Source organism: Leptonychotes weddellii, chromosome 1 (assembly GCF_054177405.1).
Source record: "Leptonychotes weddellii isolate Sample4059 chromosome 1, ASM5417740v2, whole genome shotgun sequence".
NCBI classification, from domain to species: Eukaryota; Metazoa; Chordata; class Mammalia; order Carnivora; family Phocidae; genus Leptonychotes; species Leptonychotes weddellii.
Genome location: NC_138369.1, coordinates 191,469,417 through 191,489,608, shown reverse-complemented (window position 1 = coordinate 191,489,608; position 20,192 = coordinate 191,469,417). Strand labels below are relative to the sequence as shown.

Genomic DNA, 20,192 nt, shown 5'->3' with positions numbered 1-20,192 from the left:
GAGGACGCCCATGGAGCACCCCCCAGCCCCACGGAGGATGCCCACTGAGCACCCCCCAGCCCCACGGAGGACGCCCACGGAGCACCCCCTAGCCCCACGGAGGACGCCCATTGAGCACCCCCCAGCCCCACAGAGGATGCCCACGGAGCACACAGTGCTCGGCTGGCCTCTGGCTGGCTTCCGTGGCAATGTTGCACAGGAGAATCGGAGAGAATCGGACACCTTGTCCAGGCTGCCCAGGTCCCTGGACAAAGCGGGGAGGAAGCTCTGTCACCACTGCCACAGGACCCTGACTCTCCTATGCGGACCTTGGCCAGGAGTGGCCTGTGGTCTCAGCCTGGCCGCGGCCGCCCACTGGGATCAGCGCAATGTGCCCTATGCCCCGCTCTGGCCTCGGCCCCCCGGGTCTGGGTCCTGGCCCTGCTCTGGGACGTCGGGAAAGTGGGGGAGACGCAGGCCGTGGGGCCCCACAGACGCAGGCCGAAGCAAGTCCCATGTGCTCCTTCGGAAAACTTTGCCCGGAGAATGCTGGGAGATACGAGGGTGACAGACGCCCCGAGAACGGGCTGGGACCCCAGCGCTGGCTTCCCCTGTCTCAGCTCTGATTCTGGAGGCAGGGACAGGGAAGCAGAGGGCGGGCGTGCCCACCACTCCAGGAGGATGTGGGAACGTGCAGACACCCAGGCTCGTAACCATAAAAACGCCGCAGCGGCCCTTCCGGCCGCCTCGGTCCCGGCCCGGGCTGGCGTCTGCCCTCCTCACACACCTGCGCTGAGTTTACCTCCCAGCTCTGGGGCTATTTATGTCTCTTGTGTGTATTAATTTCCCATCTTTACTCAAATAAGCTGGTGTTTTCTTTTTTCTTTTTTTTTTTTTTTTAAAGATTTTTATTTATTTATTTGACAGAGAGAGAGAGACACAGTGAGAGAGGGAACACAAGCAGGGGGAGTGGGAGAGGGAGAAGCAGGCTTCCCGCTGAGCAGGGAGCCCGATGTGGGACTCGATCCCAGGACCCTGAGATCATGACCCGAGCCGAAGGCAGACACTTAACGACTGAGCCACCCAGGCACCCCAAGCTGGTGTTTTCTGACTTGGGAAGGCAAGAGAAACAGAATCCCCCGTGGGTCACGTGGAAGAGCCCTGTCTGCCACTGGCATGGTGCTGAAATGGGACAGTGTGTCCCCGGATTCTAGCCTCCTGCTCTTCATCCCCGCCCGGGACGTGCAGCCTGGCTCCCAGCGGGTGTCCAGTGCTCTCCCCCTGTCCCTCCGACAGCTGCCCCCGGAGCACTGTTGCACAGGAAGGTGGAATGAACTGCAGGAAACGTGGCTCTCTACATGAACGAAGCCTGGTCCCCTGCATCCCACCCCCAGGAAGGGGACTTGTGTGCTTCCCACACTGGCCCCCGAGTGGGGCACACAGAGGGGGCTCTGCCCTCCCACCCACGCCACACGCACTCAACACACCGAGCCCCACCCAGGACCTGCAGGGGAGGCCAGGCCACCTCCTGTGGGCACCTCCCACCCGAGAAAAAGGCCACCACGCAGGCTTGCTCCACAGGCCAGGGAACCATGGGGCACCATCACCCGACACGACCCCCGTGGCTTGCTTCCGGTGGCCGCGCTAAGCCCCCATGGAACAGCGCAGCTGGGACCACATGATCAATCGCACCCAGAACGCAGGGAACATAACTAGGACAGAAGCTGGGGCCATCACCGTCACAGAACGGACCGCTGGGCTCAGAGCTCCACGTCTGTGTCTCCACCTGCGGGAGGTCAGGGAAACCTGCGGTGGCCGTCCTCCAGCACCACCCCCACGGGGGCCTGCCTCCTGCCTGCTCGCCCCCGCCCGCAGCTACACAGAGTACCACGTGGAGGGAGTGCCACGTGGAAGGGGCAGGGTCAGAGGGCCACCAGCTAGCCCGCGAGTTCTGTTTGCGTTTGCACAGGAAAGCGGCCCAGACACCCTTGTCTACCCTGCTCGGATTTTCACTCTGGCTGAACACAGCGGGGGCTGCAATCCCCTCCACAGGCCTGTACCCAGAGCCAGGGTGTTGAGTGTACCGCCTACGGGGCCTCCTTCGAGCGGTCACCCCCAGGTAATGCTGCCCCTCCACATCCCAAGCCCCACATGCTTCAAACGCCCCAAACCGTCCAAAGTGGCCACAGCGGGAAGAAATCATGCCCTGTTCCTGGACCAGCTGGAAACCCCCAGCCGTGGACACTGGGATCCGCCCTGTGCCTGAGGACCCTGGGCCCCGCCCACGGCACGCTGTCAAACCCCACCGACCAGCAGGGGGAGCCACAGACCACGCAGACCTCTGGCTCCTCCAGCCCAGGGGGGCCTGCAGTCAGCAAGAAACTTCCCTTTTTAGGGTGACAGATTTTCTTAAATTGTAAAAGTAATGCACATATTGCAAGAGATGAAGGCCTGGGAAGTAAAAGTTAACCCCTCCTCACACTTGGCTCTCCTCCACCCACATGTACACCGGAGCTGCCCTTACACAGAAATCCAATGATGCTCCCTGCCGCCTGGGACCCGCCTGCACTGGGGGCTCCCCCCGCAGAGCTGATGCGTGTGCGTGATGGGGGAGGGGCTCAATGGAGCTCCCTGCATCTCCAGATCTGCCTGCACTGGGGGCTCCCCCTGCAGAGCTGATGCGTGTCCGTGATGGGGAAGGGGCTCAGACAGTGCTCCCTGCAACCCCAGATCTGCCTGCACTGGGGGCTGCCCCCGCAGAGCTGATGCGTGTGCGCGATGGGGGAGGGGCTCAATGGAGCTCCCTGCATCCCCAGATCTGCCTGCACTGGGGGATGCCCCCGCAGAGCTGATGCGTGTGCGCAATGGGGAGGGGCTCAGACGGTGCTCCCTGCATCCCCAGATCTGCCTGCACTGGGGGATGCCCCCACAGAGCTGATGCGTGTGCGCGATGGGGGAGGGGCTCAATGGAGCTCCCTGCATCCCCAGATCTGCCTGCACTGGGGGCTCCCCCTGCAGAGCTGATGCGTGTCCGTGATGGGGAAGGGGCTCAGACAGTGCTCCCTGCATCCCCGGACCCGCCTGCACTGGGGGCTCCTCCCGCAGAGCTGATGCCTGTGCGTGATGGGGGAGGGGCTCAGACGGAGCTCCCTGCATCCCCAGACCTGCCTGCACTGGGGGCTCCCCCTGCAGAGCTGATGCCTGTGCGTGATGGGGAAGGGGCTCAGACAGTGCTCCCTGCATCCCCAGACCTGCCTGCACTGGGGGCTCCCCCCGCAGAGCTGATGCGTGTGCACGATGGGGGAGGGGCTCAATGGAGCTCCCTGCATCCCCAGACCCGCCTGCACTGGGGGCTCCCCCTGCAGAGCTGATGCGCGTGCGTGATGGGGAAGGGGCTCAGACGGTGCTCCCTGCATCCCCGGCCCGCCTGCACTGGGGGCTCCCCCCACAGATCTGATACACGGCGGTGGCCGGCCATTCACGGCGGGCTTCCCGATGTGTGGGTGCACGAGGCCAGGACTGCGAGCTGCGTGGGCAACGGCAGGACACACGGACGGACAGACACTGAGCATGCATCTCAGCGCCCTGCACTGTGGGTTTGTGGACCCAGCTCCGCACATGCTGACACGGAGGCCGGGCGGCTCTCAGGAGCGCTGGGTCAGCCGTCTGGAATTTATTTTATGTCTGGTCACACGTGGGGGCGTCTGTTGTCTGCTGCTGTGTGGACACCTGCTGGTGCCATCAAGAAGCAAACCAGTCTTCCCACGAGAATAACAACGCCACTTCCCCCACTTCACACCATGTCACCACGAAGCGAGGCTGGGCCGGGTGCCCTGCTGTCCTGCGTGGGCAGTGAACACCGCGGGCATCGGGCCAGTGGAAGGCCCAGCTGAGAGGGAGCGGGTGGGGCGTGGGTGACAGGCTCCCCACCTCTGGAACTCGGCATTGGAACAAGCCCAAACCCCCGCTGACCAGAGGCACCGGGGCGGACACCTTCAGTTCCAACCACCCCTTCCTGTCTGCAGCCTGGAGAGCGGCCTCGGTCCATGGCTTCAGCCCAGCCAGCGTCCCACCATGGCCACCGTGTTGGCTGGTGAAAACCCTTCTCCTTCAGGATGAAGCTGGAAATGGATAATCCATTAAACTTTTAAAGGCACAAGAAACGCGGTCCACAGGAAGTTATAAAACGGAGCGTAGATTCATCTGAAGATGGGGTGCTGGACACACGCCCCCTTCCCACCCCCACCCCCACCCCCGGCTCCCACGGGTGCTGCACACACCTGCTGCATCTCCGCTGAGGCCTTCCCGACCGCGCAGCTCCCGGACGCAGCCCCACACACGGCCAGAATCAGTTAGCACCCAAGCTGGTCCTTCACCGAGCAGGATTTTAGCTGAATTCCCTCTGAAAACATTCTTTCTCAGCAAGGGCCCCAATTGTCCTGGAGTTAGAGAGTGTCCCCTTGGAGAAGAGCGGGGCCCAGGGCACCTCTCACTGGGCCCCCCGCCCTGCGGCTCCACGTGAGGCAGGTCTGGCCCCCTGAGGCGCCTCTCAAGGCCTGGATGTCAGGAGGGGTCCCCGGGTTACAGAAGGGACGTGGATCACTTCCCGATTAACACTCGCACACCCATCCAGGGGGCCCCGGAGGACATCGGGGGGGACACCAAGGAGACCCACTAGGTCCCCACAGTGCCTCAGCCCCGGGCCAGAACCGACTGCTTCCCTGGTGGGAGCCTCCCCATCTGTCCCCACACTCAAGCTCACACTTCCCGCTCCCTGTTCCCCACCTCCAGACCCTGCCCACCCCACCGGGCTCATCTGCACCCCCAAAACCGACCAGATGTCCCTCCCAAACCTAGCCATCCGTTCCTGCCTGCAGCCCCCACCTATGATGTGGCGCGGTCAGGGGCAGGGCTGTGGGCCTCACCCCTGCACCCCGCCTGGCACTCGGGTCCATGCTGATGCTCCCTCTGCCAGGATGGGGAGCACCACAGCCCCCCACACTCACCAAGGATGGGGCCGGCCTTCCCATATGGCCCTGTGGCCACAGCTGAACTCTGGATGTGGGTCCAACAGTGGGCCTCTGCACCCAGCCCGACCACCCGGCCACGGACCCGGCCTCGGACCAAACCGCCCAGTCTGGGGATGCTGGGGAGGGGCTAGGTTCCCTGGCTGGAAGCGGCCCCCAACCCCTGGACACAGGGCCACTGAGGAGACGCGTCCACCACTTTCCTCCCCCTCCCACCCTCTTGCTGCTCCACCCCACGTCCTGAGACCCATACCTGCTAGTCCGCCTGCTCGTGGCCCTCTACCCCGGGTGTGCGCCGGCTCCTCCCCCGCCTTGTGCTCCCAGGACGCACCCCACTGCCCACGTCCCTCTGGAACACCACATGGGCGGGACACCCCCTCCTCGATGAACTCCCCTCCCCTGATGAGAGTTTTCACACCCCGAGCTCTTCTCAAACTGCAGCCTGTCTGTGTAACATGAACAATGGCAACAGCAAAGCTTCAGACTCCAGAATGGGCTGTTCAAAGGCCCTGGGGTCGATCCAGTCCAGAGCAGCTCCAGCAAGACCTGATGGAGGTGACTGGAGATGATCTGAGCGTGTGCAGGAGACACCTCCACCTCCAGGCGCTGACCCCCCGGACCCCGGGCCAGGGTGTGGCGCAGCCCCCATCTCTTCCCCAGCGGCCAGCCTGTCCCTGGAACACACCCCAAACCACCTGCATGAAACAAACGGTAAGAATGAGCTGAAGTTCTGTCTCTCGCTCCCTCCGGGTTTCTTCTCCTCTTCGACTTTAAATGTTGTCCTGACAGCCCTTCCATCAACGCCACACATGGGCAGTCCTCCTCGACTGTGAGGCATGGAGGCCAGAACTGCCGCCGTCACCCCGGGAGAGCGTGAGGGGACCCTGCATGGACGTGTGAACCGTGGCTTGGAGTCGACGGGAGCAGCCCTGCCTTCGGGTTGAGGGCAGAAGGGTCAGGAGCCGGCACCCCCATTCCCGCACGGGGACAGGCTGCCGTCCCGCCCTCCGAGGCCTGGCGTCAAAGGGCAGAGGCCGCTCCGAGTTTCCGCGATGCTCGCCCGTGGCACTGGGGGGCTCTGGAGGGACGCCCGCCCCCAGCTAAATGCTTCTCCGCACCATCCGGACCCCCGCACAGCCATCCTACGGCCAGCGCCTCAGCAAGCCCATCCCCAGGGGGAAACGGCGGCCCGGAGGAGATGCCCGAGTCCCTGAGTCACACTCCAGAGACGGGGCCGTTGCTGAGCGGAGCAGAGAACACAAGGGCTGAGGTGCCCCCAGATGCTGCCCAACACCTCGGCCCCTCAGACGGCCACCCTAAGTCCTCTTGCAGACGGACGCCTCTCGTGAAGACAAACGGATGGGAGGTCACGAAGGTCTCGGTGAATGGGTGTCCTTGCGGGCCTGGACGGGACAGGGTCGGTCTGAAGAGCCCGCAAAGGCCCCAGGGCTTCCCGGCCCTCCCGCCTCCCAGGAGGGGCCTCGGCCGCTGGGGCTCCCACTCGCGGGAACCAGGACAGCGCAGCCACACTCGGCAGGCAGCCCCAACCTGGTGGTTCTAAGTCTGCTAAGAAAATACTTACAAAAGTAAAGGATTGCTTTTTTTTTTAAGAAACTGAAGAAATGCTCCACCGTCCAAACTTCCTACAGACATCTGAACACACTGGACGTGCTTCTCTCTCCTTTTTCCTCCAGGACCCTCGAGGGTCAACAGAAATGCACATTCCGGAGAATCTGACCCCTTCGAAACGAAACCATTGTTGTTGTTTTCTTTGGTTAAACTTTTAAGTCACGTTTCACAGGGGATTAACATCTGTGCAAGCTGTTGGTTTTCTCCAGATGCTTCCTGTTGTTTTCCCACAGGGTCATCTCCGCGAAGGGGATGGGTGCCCTCCAGGGGGCACGTCCCAGGGTGCCTCCATGGCACATTCGGCAAAACTTCAGAAGTCAGGTGGGCAGCCGGGGGTCGTCCTGGGTGTCCGTAGGTGAAGGAGTGGGCCGGCTCCGGGCAGAGGGGACGAGACGGCTCCCTTCCCGGGGGCCCCTTCAGAAGTCCCAAGTCTTCACACGGGCGCCGAGACAGGGAGCTCATCCCAGAAACCATGCGTGGCGGATGGAGTACAGGACCACAGAGCCTCAGGGGGCTGTCGCGGGGAGCCCACCCTGGGGAGCCCACTGCTCAGCCCTTGACACAGCTTGGTCCTTGAGCAAGCTCACAGGGGGTCCCTCCCCCCATCCCTGGTGCTTCTCCCTGGGCTGACCTGCCCCCTCGCCCGGGGCTCCCCACCCTGTAGGATGCCCTCCCACCTGGAGGCCATGACCCTCCACTCAGGGGCCCAGGTCCAGAAAACAGAGGAGGCACCCTGACCCCTGGTATTTGCCCCATTCACAGCTGACAGCAAGCTGACTGGAGCGTCCCCCGAAGACATGAAGGGTGGGGCCCCCGAGGCCTTTGATGAAGGCCTCCTGCCATGGACCCAGAGTCCAGAGTCAGCTGGGCATCGGGGGGGCAGCCCAGCATGCCACCTCCCTCAACGTCCAGCTTTGCTCACCCCCGGCCAGCTCCCTCCGTCCTCAGGAGCCCCCCGACTGCGTCTGAAAGCCTCACAGAGCCGGTGGGGGGCTGCCTGGGGCGAGGGGCTTGGGGAAAATTCTGTGGGGTCTGGAAAAGCATCAGCACAGCTCCTGGGGCCTTGACCACGTCACCATCCTCTAGGGCGTCAGGAACCCCCATCGGAATGCCCCCGCCCCCATGCCATCCGGGCCTGGCCTCCACCCCCAGGCCTGGCCGCCGTGTGGGGCGGGTCCCGCCTCCGCGGCCGGGCAGGGCAATGGGGGTGAGTCTGCACACAGCAGGCGCTCACTGGAGGTCTCTGCAAACACCTCCTGCTGCCCTGGACCCCAGCAAGCAGGAACTTGAGAGACCGGAGCTCTGTTCTGTCTCAGACCCCCTCCCAGGCCCGCCTGACAGCCCAGATAAGCCGCTATGAATGGAATGTGACCTCCTCCTAGATGTCAGCCCCCAGCGTGCAAATAAATCACCTGGAAGAGAAACAGCCCGGCGCCTGCTGGACAGAGCAGTCACGCGCAGGTTACAGCTGGTGCGCTATGAGGTGTGGCCCTCCCCCCACGCTCCTGTTTCTGCCTCGGTCGCCCACCGCCCAGCAGACCCACGTGGGGACTGTTGGCGCCGCAGAGCCCCGTGATCGCAGCTTCCGGCCAGCCAGTGTCCCTGACAGGCTGCCTGATGGAAGTGCTCAGGGCCAGGGGCGTCTGCCAGGCCATAAAAGGTCTCTCCGTGTGGTCTTCGCCTAGAAATAAAAGCAAATTCACCGACAAACCGCCAGACCTGAGGCCAAGATGAGCCCTCTCCACATTCTTGGGCTTCCAGTGGCTTAGGCAGCCACCCACGTTCTCCATCTGCCTTTGTAACCAGACCCGGGGTCACCAGCAGTGACCCCGAGCCCGCCCTGCACAGACCCAGCCCCCTCCCCTGCGGCCCACGCAGGCGCAGGGAGGGCAGAAGCCCTGGGCGCCCCACCTGGGACCCTCTCGGGGAACCAGGCAGGTGGCTGAGGGCCCCGCCTTCTGCCACGTTAGTGGATTCAGGACATCAGTGCCACAGGAGGGCAAACTGACAGGAGCTGCGAGGACTGTCCACCTGCTCCAAACTTCAGCTCAGGGTCGCCACGGACGGAGAGTCCGGGCACATGCAGGCATACAACCGGGGCCCGCGGGCCACACCGCCCCTCATGTAAGGCGGCCAGCAGCCATTCTGGGGAGCGTGGGCTCAGGGCCGGGGAGCGACTGCCGTGGGTGGGCGTTCCCTCCTGAGAACCTTCCAGAACCACGTGACTGCTGTGTGACACTGTGACTAAATGTTCCTGAATCGCTGACTTTAAAATGGTTAACTTTATGCTATGTGAATTTAACCCCCCCAAAACGGTAAGAATCCAATTGTTCCGACCTACAGAAGTTAGAGCTCATGACATGCGTGGAGATGGCCCACCTCGTGTCCTGGGGTCTCCGGACCTCCGTCCCGGTCCCTACCCATGCCGGTGGGCCAAGGTCAACCTGCCTTCCCACAGGCTGTCAGCCCTGATCGGGGAGGCCGCCCCATCACGCAGCCCATGCAAGCACAGGGCCTCACCCCCCACCGGCTCCCCAAGCTCCAAGGGCCCCTGCCCAGACCCCGCACAACAGGGCATGAAGTACCCTCGGCGGTGCTCGTGGAGGGACGGGGTGGGGGGCAGCAAGGAGGGCTGCATGGGGGAGGTGGTGTGAGTGGTGTCCTGGGCTCCCAAGACGATGCTGGGAAGCAGCCTGCGCTGCGGAGGCCCCAGGGCCGTGAGTCACTGTGCCTCGTTAGTCAGACCTGAGCTCACAGCCCAGGTGTGAGCCCGCATCCCTGAGGCCTCGGATTCCTGAGGCCTCGCCCCCTCTGCGCCCAGCCACAGGCCCAGCGCTCCCCAAGTCAGAGTGAACTGTCAGCTGGGCAACTGAAACCGGACCCCAGAACCCAGCGAGACTCAGGGCAGGGAGCAGCACTGGACGCTCCGGGCCCAAGACCACAACCCCACATCAAGAGGACAAAGTGAAACATTGTCGACTCAGGGCAACTCACCCCGCATCAGCCCAAAACCCTAGCAGGCCTCCCAGAGCCTCCCACCAGGCACAGCTGGGCTGTCCCGACATGCAGGCAGACGGGTGAGGTCACGGCCGGGATGGGCGAGGGGCAAGAGGGGGCCTGCCCAGGAGAGGCGGTGCGTGGCCCACGGGCTCGGCGCCCTTGCCAGGAAGGTCCCAGCCAGCGCTCGGGTGGGGTCAGGGGTCTTGGGCCACAGGAGGCCGTCAGGCCAGAGGACGAAAAACCTTTTGGGCCGCTGGTGGGTGAGGGGGGATCCTGACCCACATCCTGGGGTCCACGCCTAGAAGTGAGTGGGCGTCATTGGCAGGGAGGGGTCGGGAGTCTCCGGGAAGGTTGTGCACCCGTAAGAGGAAGAAGGGCAGCTGGGAGGGGACGTGGCATTTCGATGCGAGCGCTCTGGTGTTCACACCAGACCCCCACGGGGTCCAGGTGTGTCAGCCGCCCCCGGCCGCTTGCAGATGCTCCAAACCCCGGTTTCAAACCCGCATACACCCCCACAGGCATGGGATGTTGGGGATGCGCTGTTCTGGCAGCCCTGCGGGTAGCAGGGCTCGCTCCCCTGCATGCTGAGCACCCTCTCAGCGTGGTGAGGGCAGCTCCCTCCTCTGGCATTCCCAGGTCCCAGTGGGCCCCAAGGTCCAGTCCTCCGTCCTCCGGGAGCCGAGAGCCCCTGCAAGGAGGGGGCAGCCAGGGAGAGCTCCACACCGGGGAAGAAGGCGACCTTACTTACGTCCAGGAAGCTGGAGTCCTCCCCAACAGGCACCTTGCCCGCGGACAGCAGGCAAAGCCCAGCAGACGAGCCGCCCAGACCGGGAGCTGGGGGCCCTTGCTCTGCACCCAGCTGCTCCAGAGGAGGTCCTCAAAGCCGCAAAGCCTCGGTGCACTTGGAGACCTCCTCCGGAAGCCGCAGCGGCCACTGCTCTTTCTGCGTGGTCACTGGGCCTGGCCCGTGCGGGGTTCTAATGGCCCGGCTTGCGGCAGTTTGCTCCGGCGGACAAGGCGTCCCCAAGCGCTGCTGCTGCACCCCTTCCCGGTCCTCACATACCGTCCACGGATGGGCCAGCTGGGCTCGGGGCAGGGGAGGCGACACTGCGTCCCCCCAGCCCCTGGGGTCACAGACGCCCCTCACCCGAAAACACAGCCCGGGCCCTGCTCCCCGCTGGGGGCTGAGCTTCTGCCCGCGAGCTGGGCCAGCCGGGGTTCCCAGCCCACCGCTGGCCACTGGCCGCACCAGGAGCTCAGCTGGGCCCCCCACCCCCGCCCCCCGCGGGAGCCACCCTGCAAAGTAACTGCTCGGGGTTTACGTCCACGTCCGGGCGAGGCACCTGCACCCACACAGTTCTCCCCTGGTTCCCATTACCGAGACAGCAGGGTCCACTGCCCCGCGAGGGTGTGCAGACACAGATCTAGGTGAATGATGAGTCCTAACTCTCTATGGAGCGCCCAGCCTACCCTGTGCCCTCCTCTCCCCTCCCCGTCCTGCTTCCGCTCTCAACGTCAGGAGGACCAAATCAAATGGAACCAAGTTCCCATCGGGGCCCAGCTACATCCTCCGGGGCCCAGGAAGGGCCCCCAGCCCCCTCCATCTATTCTGTAAAACCTCGAGCCGTCTGGTCACCTGGGGAGCCCCCCACTGTTACCCCCACACTGAGCCCTCAGGGGGGGCGTTTCCTTGCAGGCACCATGTCTGGATCCCGGGACTCTGTGCCTTCCCGGGACAAGGAACCGTGCTAGAAAGGCAGGGAGGCGGGACACGCCCGGGGGACCTGGGGCTTCAGGAACAGGAGTGCGGTGAGCGGCCAAGCCCCTCCTGCCAGGCTCCATCCCCGCCAGGCACCCCTCTCTCTGAGAGAGAGCTGTGGGATCCGAACAAGCTGAGAAACCAAGAAGTCACAGGGCCGGGGTCACACACCATGACGGTCCGTGGGCCAGCCCTTCCCAAAGGGATGGTAAAACCAAGAGCCTCCAGCGGCAGCCTCTGCATCTGCGGGAAGTTCCAGCACAGAGCCCCTGACCTGCTTCCGTGAGCCAGCTGCTGCGGGGCCGCGGGCCCTGCCCTATGACCCTCAGGGACGCCCCGGAACTGAGCAGCACCTGATCCCCCACCGGCGCCAGCCGCCTCCTCCTGGAGGCCGCCTGAGACCCTCCGGAGAGCCTGGTGCTGCCTGTGGCCACCAAAATGGGCAGTCATGAGGCAGGAAGGGGGACGGACAGCCTGGGCAGGGCTCCGTGGGAGGCAAGCCGTGTCCGTGAGCATCAGCCCTGGGGGACCCTCCCAGACAGGACGCAGCGAATGTGGATTTGCTCCGATTGCTCCTCGGACGCCCTTCGAACGGCCATGAGGTGTTCATTGTGCTACTATGCACGTCAGACCAGGCCCCTGGTGGGGAGGCGGCCTGCCCGGCCCCTCAGGGGCTGTCCTCCCCACTGGCTGCCCACTGTCCCTGGCCTAGGTGCCTCCTAGGCAGACGGCCAGCTAGGCTCCGCGGACTGCAGACCCCCAGCGTCCACTCCAGTCCTGCTCACGTCGTTCCATCTTGGATTCCAACTCAAAGTCTGGGAGAGCCGGCATGTCCAGCCACTGCCCGCGGGGACAACGCCACAGAGCCTGGTCCCGACACAGCCCCAAGGTCCACCTCCAGACCACGCAGCCAGTGGGAGGGCACCTTCCCGCCGCGTGTCCACAAGACATCTGGCGAAGATGAAGCTATTCTTCCAAAGGAGGGGTGCCCCGTCAGGCCCGACGTGTTAATGTTTGACCATGCCCGAGATCATTAACTCGGCGCTAACCTGGGTGACTCAAGGGCCACGGGGTGGGGGAAGTGTCCGTGCCGCGAGGCAGCCGCTGCTGACCTGGGCTGACCCTGCAGAGCCAGGGACTCAGAGGTCCGCCGTCCTGAAGGAAGTCGGAAGTGCACACCGCCCACCCCAGTGGAAACGGGTGGCCCCCGGGGTCCCCTCCTGCCTGGGAAACACCAGCGGGTGAAGGCTCCCACATCCTTCTCTCTTCAAGTCACCTGCGCCCGTTCCTGGAGGAGCGAGGGTGACCGGAGCCCCCGTAGGCACCCACAGCCAGCAAGGGGACTCAGGGGCTTGGTGACCCCCAGACGAAAGCAGCCATCCTCAACCCTCCACATTCAGGGACCGACTTCCAAACGGGGTCGGCCCCGGGGGTAAGGGAACAGTAACAGGGGCGGTGGGCCCCTTGAGCCTCTAGAACGCACGCAGCAGGCCTCTCCCCGTGGCTGGGGCAGGGAGTCCGTCAGCGGTCCCGTGCCCTGAGACACAACCCTGTGTGAGTGTGCGGGGCACACGCGTGACTGCGTGGGGGGGCACGTGTGTGGGCGTGTTGGGTGGGAGGGAGTGAGGACCCCCACACCGCCGAACGGGACACGCCCAGGGACGGAGGGAGCGGCAGCAGGAGCTGAATGACCGGCAGGCTCCGCGCAGACACCGCAGCCCACGTACCGCTGGTGAGAGGCTTGGGAATTCCAGAGGCGCGGTCACCCTGAGCGGGCCGGCGCCCCTGCGCCTGAGGGAGACCGTGATGGGCACGGCGTCTGCTGTGTCCTGTGAAAGCAGGTCCCCGGCCCGGGGGGCGGAGAGGCCTGGCAGCCTGCTTCCCGGAGCTGCCTGGAGGGAGGGTCTCCAGTAAGAGGGCACCGCGCATGCCGCTGACGGTAAAACGGCCAGAGAGTGGACGCAGACCGGGGTTTGCCCCCGATGACCCTTGAGGCGAGTTGGGCGCCTTTCCTCACCTGGCGGACATGGGGACATGGGAGCTGCGGCGCGGATCCCCCCGGCGCACTGGGCCGCACCAAACGGCCTGGCTTCCAGGAAGGAGGGGGTGCACCAGCGAACGGCCCCCCACCCCACCGCCCCTCTGGGCTGGGCTGGGCGGGGGCGGGGAGCACCAGCCCGCAGAGGCCCCAAGCCCACCGCCGACAGGTGGAGGGGACAACTTGTTACCGCCACTTTGCCGTCCCCGTGCGGGCTGGGCCGCCGCGTCCTGTGCAGTGGGGCTCCCTCCACTTACGACAAACCCCGGCCAGGTGACCACCCCGCTGCTCAACCTGCCCAGACTCGTGCTTCCTGGGACAGCTGTCGCCATGTCCTGGGGCCGACGCACAGACCTCGGCTCCGCCCTGCGGCCCCTCCGCATGCGGTACGTGATTTACAGTTTCGGTGAGGGGCGCCTGGGGGGCTCGGTCGGTGACACGTCTGCCTTCGGCTCAGGTCATGATCCCGGGGTCCTGGGATGGAGCCCCACGTCGGGCTCCCTGCTCGGCGGGGAGCCTGCTTCTCCCCCTGACCCTCCCCCGTTCTACTTTCTCTGTCTCTCTTTCATACAGATAAATAACATCTTTAAAATAATAATAATAAAAAAATTTCAGTGAGGATGAGACATAAGGCCTGCAAACACTTCCCGGGACAACGTCCAGTCTTGCCCAGAGCCTGTCTGTCTGTCCATCTGTCCTCAGGGGAGGCCTCGGAGGGAGCTGAGCATCCCAAGCTCAGGAACCAACAGCCCTAGGACAGAGTGGGAACCAGTGTGGGTACCCCGGGGGCTCGCGGGGAGCTGTAGAGGCCAGGCCTGCAGTGTGGGGGCGCACGTGAGAAGCAGGGATGAGCCATCATCCAGGAGAAAGGCAGGACCTGCACGTGGCACGGCAGGAACCAGGCCACAGGAGCAGGGCCCACACGCGGCCACGCCCAGCTGCCAGCTGAGAATGTGGCTCCCCAGGCCCTGGGTCCCGGGAGCCGTGGCCCCTGCTTCCGGAGTCCTGCACCGCTGTCTCGTTCCCCACTGCTGGCCCCAGAAGGTTCCGGAGGGCGGCGGGAGTGGGCCTTGGGGAATGCCACCCCCACCCGCCCGCCCTAATCCCGTTGCTGGGATACCCGCAGGGGAAGAAACGCAAGCATGCTGGATTAGTGTCTGGACAGCACGACCTCTCCCCTCCTTCCCAGATGTGATGGGGACCGAAGTCGCTCAGCGTCCTCAGCTGAGCAGGGATCAAGGATGGAGCTGTCAGGGCGCCTCGTGGGGACAGCCCTGCAGCGCGAGGGCCATGCACGGACTGCTCCCCGGCCCGGGGAGCCGCCTTCCTTAGCGATGACAGAGCTCAGGTCATGCACCCAGACGCCCCTCGCACACGCGGGACAGTGGGTTTCTGCCCTGCCACCCACAGTCCCTGCTCAAGAACACGCCCAGCAGGGGCTCAGCGTCCAGCCGGCCCCCTCCTCCCCTCCCGCCCCCCAGAGCTCGAGGGGCCGGGGGTCTCCTGGACGCCCAGAGGGCGTGAGGACCTGTGGCCATGCTCTCTCTGAACATCCACTTCCATTTTTCTCCAGAAGTTGGTTTTAATTATTTGCGCCCATCAGAGCATCTAAACAACCTCTTGTTTTGAGTCAGAACCATGTGGGCCCAGGCCACGTAGCAGATTAAATGACCCGTATGTGGAAACTAGCCTCAGTGGGCACTGCTCCCAGGACGGCCTCCGGGGACGGGGTCTGCGGGGACGCGGCGGGCATCCCACCTCCCCTTCCGTGGACCCAGGCTGTGTGGCCTCCAGTGTTGGCTGCAGTGCTGATTCTCTTGCATACGTTTACAAAATGAAATAGTCTTACGGGTCATGAACGCTGCACAGCACAAGCAGGGGGACCCAGGCCCCTTCCCTCAGCGCGGGGCCAGGGGAGGCTCTGGGAGGGCCCGCCCACCGTGGGTTCCACCCAGTGGCCCCAGGAAAGCCGGAGCCCCAGCAGGCGCCCCCCGAAATGTCACGGTCGGCCGCTGGTTCCTGACATGGCGCAGGCCTCTCAGGGCTGGCCCCATCCCCGCACTGTGTCGTGGGGTCACAGGCCCCAGACCCCAGCACGAGGCAGAGACTCGGCGACGTTGGCGACGTGGGCAGGCGTGGGCATGCGCGCCCTGAATGCGGCTCTGGCAACCCAGAACGGGGCCCGCCCGGCTTCGGATGCCCGTCTGACCTGCTGGTGATGTAAACAGAGGAGACAGGACGCGTGGGGGACCCTGCTGTCCTCATGCTTATCTGATGGAAGACAAGAGAGAACGCAGCTCCGTGGCCGAGACTGACACCCATCCCACCAGGAGGACAGTGGGAAATCCTCCAAAAGAAGCGTTTGGGATCCCAAAGGTCACCTGTCCAGCCATTCCTGGACACGACAGTGCCGAGCAGGGTCTCTTAACGGACTGGACACCGGACCCCCAGGGCCTGTCTCACGCAGCTGTATGCTGTCCAGTCTCACGCGTGCGCGTCACGCCTGCCATTCCATCGAGGAGAGCGGACACACAGACGATACCAGGTGACTTTTCTTCCCCAGCACGCTTGTCTCTCCTTCATGTATGGACGACACTGTGGGTTTTCGTTACGTGACAGGGTCACCAGCACGAGCGCCACGTCCAGCCCCCGCTCACACATGCACTAGCCGGGTGTCAGGATGGACAGCAGGCGGAGGTCACTGCTCCCGGGAGGCGGAGGGGTGTCCAGAGCAGAGCCGCATGGCTGTGGACGGGGGCGGGGCTGTCGCACGGTGGGGACACGTGCGGACGTGGAACGAGGCCGTGGCGCATCCACCATCTGCTCTCCTGCAGACAATTCTCCTGCCCTCGTCCCTGGGTGTGACGCAGCCCGCAGTGGAGCAGCCTCACCTGGCCCCGCGGGACGGAGACGACACGCCCCCAGCTCCTGGGTGATGAGGTCAGTGAAGCCTGCGGCAGACGTGACCCCCAGAAAGGCCCTGGAAGCCACGGGGGACAGCAGCAGCGCCCCGCAGACATTCAGACGCCCCGGCCGGGGGGCCCAGGCCCGGTGGGACCTGGCGGTCTGCTGCCCCCCGAGGACAGGCTGGCACACACAGCAGGGAGCCTGCACACCCCGGGAGACCCCGTGACCCAAGGCCCCGGCTCACGGAGGGGAGCTCACAGCCACAGGACACACACAGCTCGGGCGGCGACGGGCCGAGGGGCGGCCGGCCGCGGAGGCAGGAGGAAGACAAGGACGTCGACGATCTAGCTAAATAGAAAAGGAGGCACGTGCAGCCGCAGGAAGGTCTCCCGAGGACCCTGCCTCGTCTCGGTGCCCCGCCTGGGCTTCCGGAAGCTCAGACTCACGGAGAAAAGAAATCACAACCAGCTGGGCAGGTGCGGCCGGCGGAGTCTCAGCGCCGCCTCTAAGTGACCCCCGCACACGCAGTCCCGATCGCCCACGGAACCCCTGTGGAAAGCGCATCAAGGAACTAGAACCTTTGTTAAAAACACGAGGGCAAAGGTCAAATGAGATGCTTCCAAACACGTACAAACTCACACAGTGAGTAAATCCTGGAGCACTACATCAACCATCGTGTGAGCAGGAGGGCCGCCTGTCAACCGAGGCAGTGAGGCCCACGGGGGAGACCGAGGCAGGAGATGGTTTGTCCAGGCGGTGGCTGTGGGACTTCCAATCGAGCCGCAGGTCTGCGCGGCAGGGTTCAACCAGTAATTGTTTACTAACTAGTTAGGACTCAAAATCCAGTTTAATTAGGACTTAGACCGGAGCACAGGTCCTAGGCTGGGACCAGACCACAGCGGAGGATTGGCCTGGCCCGGGGGCCTCTGGTGTCCCATTGTATGAAGCGATGCCACCCCCCTCCCCAACCTGGGGAGGAGCTTCACGCCCTCCCCTGCGGCCCCATCTCGTGGCTGCTCCTGACCCGAGTGGGGCCTGCAGACCTGCACAGAGGCCCAAAGACGCCTGTCCGCTTCTGAGAGCCCGGGGATGGGAACTCTGCACCCCCAAGTCCGCGGCCCAGCCTGCAGCCCCTCCCCGGCATGGGGCAGCCCAGAGGACACAGAGCCAGGCCTGCGGGAGCCCCTCGTCCTGCCTGGATGTTCCCCACATTTGCCCCACGTGTGAGGTCCCAGAAAAGGCACTGTGCCCAAGAACAGGTTAAGGTCGCCCATTATTCGGGAGCAAACAAGAGCAGCATTAGGAGGTGTGGCCAGTGTGGCCCTTTCCTGAGCAAACCGGTCTCCACGCGCACCCCCCACCGGGTCTCCATGCACTCCCGCAGCGGCGTCCAGATGATCCCGGACACATGAGCGTCAAGTGCTCCCAGACGGCTCAGTGCACGTCTGGTCAGCCCTCTTTCTACGGGAGGCGGGGGTGGAGCGAGACGGGGCCCCCAGTCCTCTGCCCCCAGTCAAGCTTCCCACCCCCCACATGCCCACTGCGCCCCGAGGGCCCCTGGTCAGCCGTTCCTGGGCGTGTCCAGGCCCTTGGCTGTTGCCCAGGGCACGCGGGGCTTGTTCTGCTGGGACAGGAGCGTCCCCTGAGCTCTGAAAGGCTGCTGGGACGGGCCCATCGTGGGTGTCTCTGGGGAAGTCCTGGCCCAGGAGGGTGGGTGTGCAGGACAGGGGAGCTGGCCGCCGGGGCCTGAGGGGCAGGAAGCACATCCCGGGGGCCCGGCACAGGTGGGGGGACCGGGGTCTCACATGGACACAGGACTCTGCGGACAAGAGGCCTTTGCAGGGACCACGAGCCCGCCCCTTCCTGGGACCGAGCCCAGGGCTGGGCAGCGTCCTGCCACTGCAGGGACAAATCGCCACAAGGCTGGTGGCCTAGAGCAGCACACGTTCAGTTTCTCATAGCCATAGGGGTCAGAAGTCCAAAATCCATGTGTCAGCGAGACCGGGCTCCTTCCCGGAGGCTCCTGCAGAGAATCCGCTTCCTGTCATTTCCAGCCTCCAGACGCACCTGCACGGCCTGGCTCGCGGCCCCTCCACACCTGCAGAGCCAGCTGCCCCGCTCCCTCCGACAGCGTCTCCCTGGTCCCTGGCCCTGCCCCTCCTGCCTTCCCCATCCTTGTTGGGATGCCAGGATTCACGTGGGTTTCTCTGGGGGCTGACCACATATGCCATGGGATGCAGAAGTATAAAGGAGGGATTTGTGTCTGGATTCTTTTTTTTTTTTTTTTAAAGATTTTTTATTTTTATTTTATTGGAGAGCGAGCGAGAGAGAAACAGCATGAGAGAGGAGAGGGTCAGAGGGAGAAGCAGGCTCCCCGCTGAGCCAGGAGCCCAATGCGGGACTCGATCCCAGGACCCCGGGATCATGACCTGAGCTGAAGGCAGCCGCCCAACCAACTGAGCCACCCAGGCGCCCTGTGTCTGGATTCTTAAGTGGGGACGTTAGGTGTCCGGAATGCCGGCATGCCATCTCCCTCTCATGGGTGGGCGCCGCTATTTTCGGGACGGGGACGGGGGCTTCTGCCTCCAGAGCAAGGGGCCATCCACAGGGGGCCAGGCCAGCGGCCAGAGTGCAGGGAGGGTGGCCCAAGTCTGTTTAAAATGTCAGATTTCCCCATAAGGACAAGAAAGGTTGTGTTGGGATGGGTGCTTTTTCCTTTCTGGGTCCAAACCTCCAGTGGTATTCTTAATTATTTTCACAATAAAAGGTTATGAATGAGGAACATGGCAGATTCTGAGCCAGCCCTGGCTAAGCCAAAAGCCCTGGGGGTGCAGGCTCATTTTAGCCAGAAAATGCCCCGAGGAGGGTCCCCCTCTGTGCCCAAGACAACCAGAGGTCGCTGCGGACAGTGCCTGCCGCAATGGGCACATGGTGACCCCACAGCAGACAAGGGTCAGCCTCGAGACCGGAGGAGGCCAAGCAAGAGCCAGGATCTTGCCACGGGGCAGGAGGGCCCGGGGCCCGGGAGGGGCGTCTGGTTGCAGAAGGGCCCCCCTCCTCCCAGGGGCCGAGAGGCTGAAAGCGGTTCAGCACCAGGCACAGATTTGCTTAGGGTGGCGGGAAGCTGCTTAGCTGAAATCATTACTTATGTAGAAAAAGCCTCTCCCTGCCCCATCGACACCTGGCTCCAGGGGCACCTGCCGGCCTGCGATCCTGTCCTAGAGCGTTTCCCAGGGGACCACAAGTGAGGGGAAGGTGTGTGACCGGGGGCTTGCAGGGCAGCGTCCGGGGGCCCTGGGGCTGGAGGGGACTTCACCTCCCTCGGGACGCAGGGTAGGGGAGAGGGTTGGAAGGTGAGCGCAGGCCGAAATGACAGATGACAGGAAGGGGGCCCAGTGTTCTCCCCGAGCCCTCCCCAGACAGCTCGACATCAGGCGCGGTCCAGATTTACAAGCACAGACGGGCCTGGGTCCAGGAAGCTCCTGGCTTGCTCGCCGGCTCGCTGAGAACAAGAGACTTTCTCAGCGGGAGAATTTTTTTTTTAAAGCAGCAGCCTAATAACAAGATCCAACAAGCAGAGGCAGGTCCGTGGCCCTGATCCCTCCAAAGGGACATGTGGGTGGGCGTGTCTGGCCGGGGGGGCAAGAACCCCTGAGTACTCGGGGGCGCAGGCGGTGAGAGGGCGGCTTTGTCTAATATAAACCATCAGCTCAGCAGGCACAGCCCACCGCCAAGCAAGAAACGCAAAACCACGTCCCGGTCATGGTGTCCCCCGTCCCTCCGCCCAGGCCCTGCCCAGCCTGCTGGGTGGAAGCCGTCCCCATCATGGTCCCCAGAGCTCAGCGAGACATGA

At 64.1% G+C, this 20,192-nt stretch overlaps 1 protein-coding gene and 1 long non-coding RNA gene across 2 annotated transcripts in view; both read right to left on the bottom strand.

The window, feature by feature from the left end:
* Positions 1-20,192, bottom strand: part of COL18A1 (collagen type XVIII alpha 1 chain) — an 80,180-nt gene that overhangs the window by 52,682 nt on the left and 7,306 nt on the right. The gene's annotated exons all lie outside the window — the stretch shown is intronic.
* On the bottom strand, positions 1,020-18,606 carry LOC145716640 (uncharacterized). Its single transcript, XR_014139463.1, has 2 exons — positions 16,979-18,606; positions 1,020-16,888 (listed from the first exon to the last, which is right to left on the bottom strand). It is a non-coding gene; the product is annotated as an uncharacterized LOC145716640 (long non-coding RNA).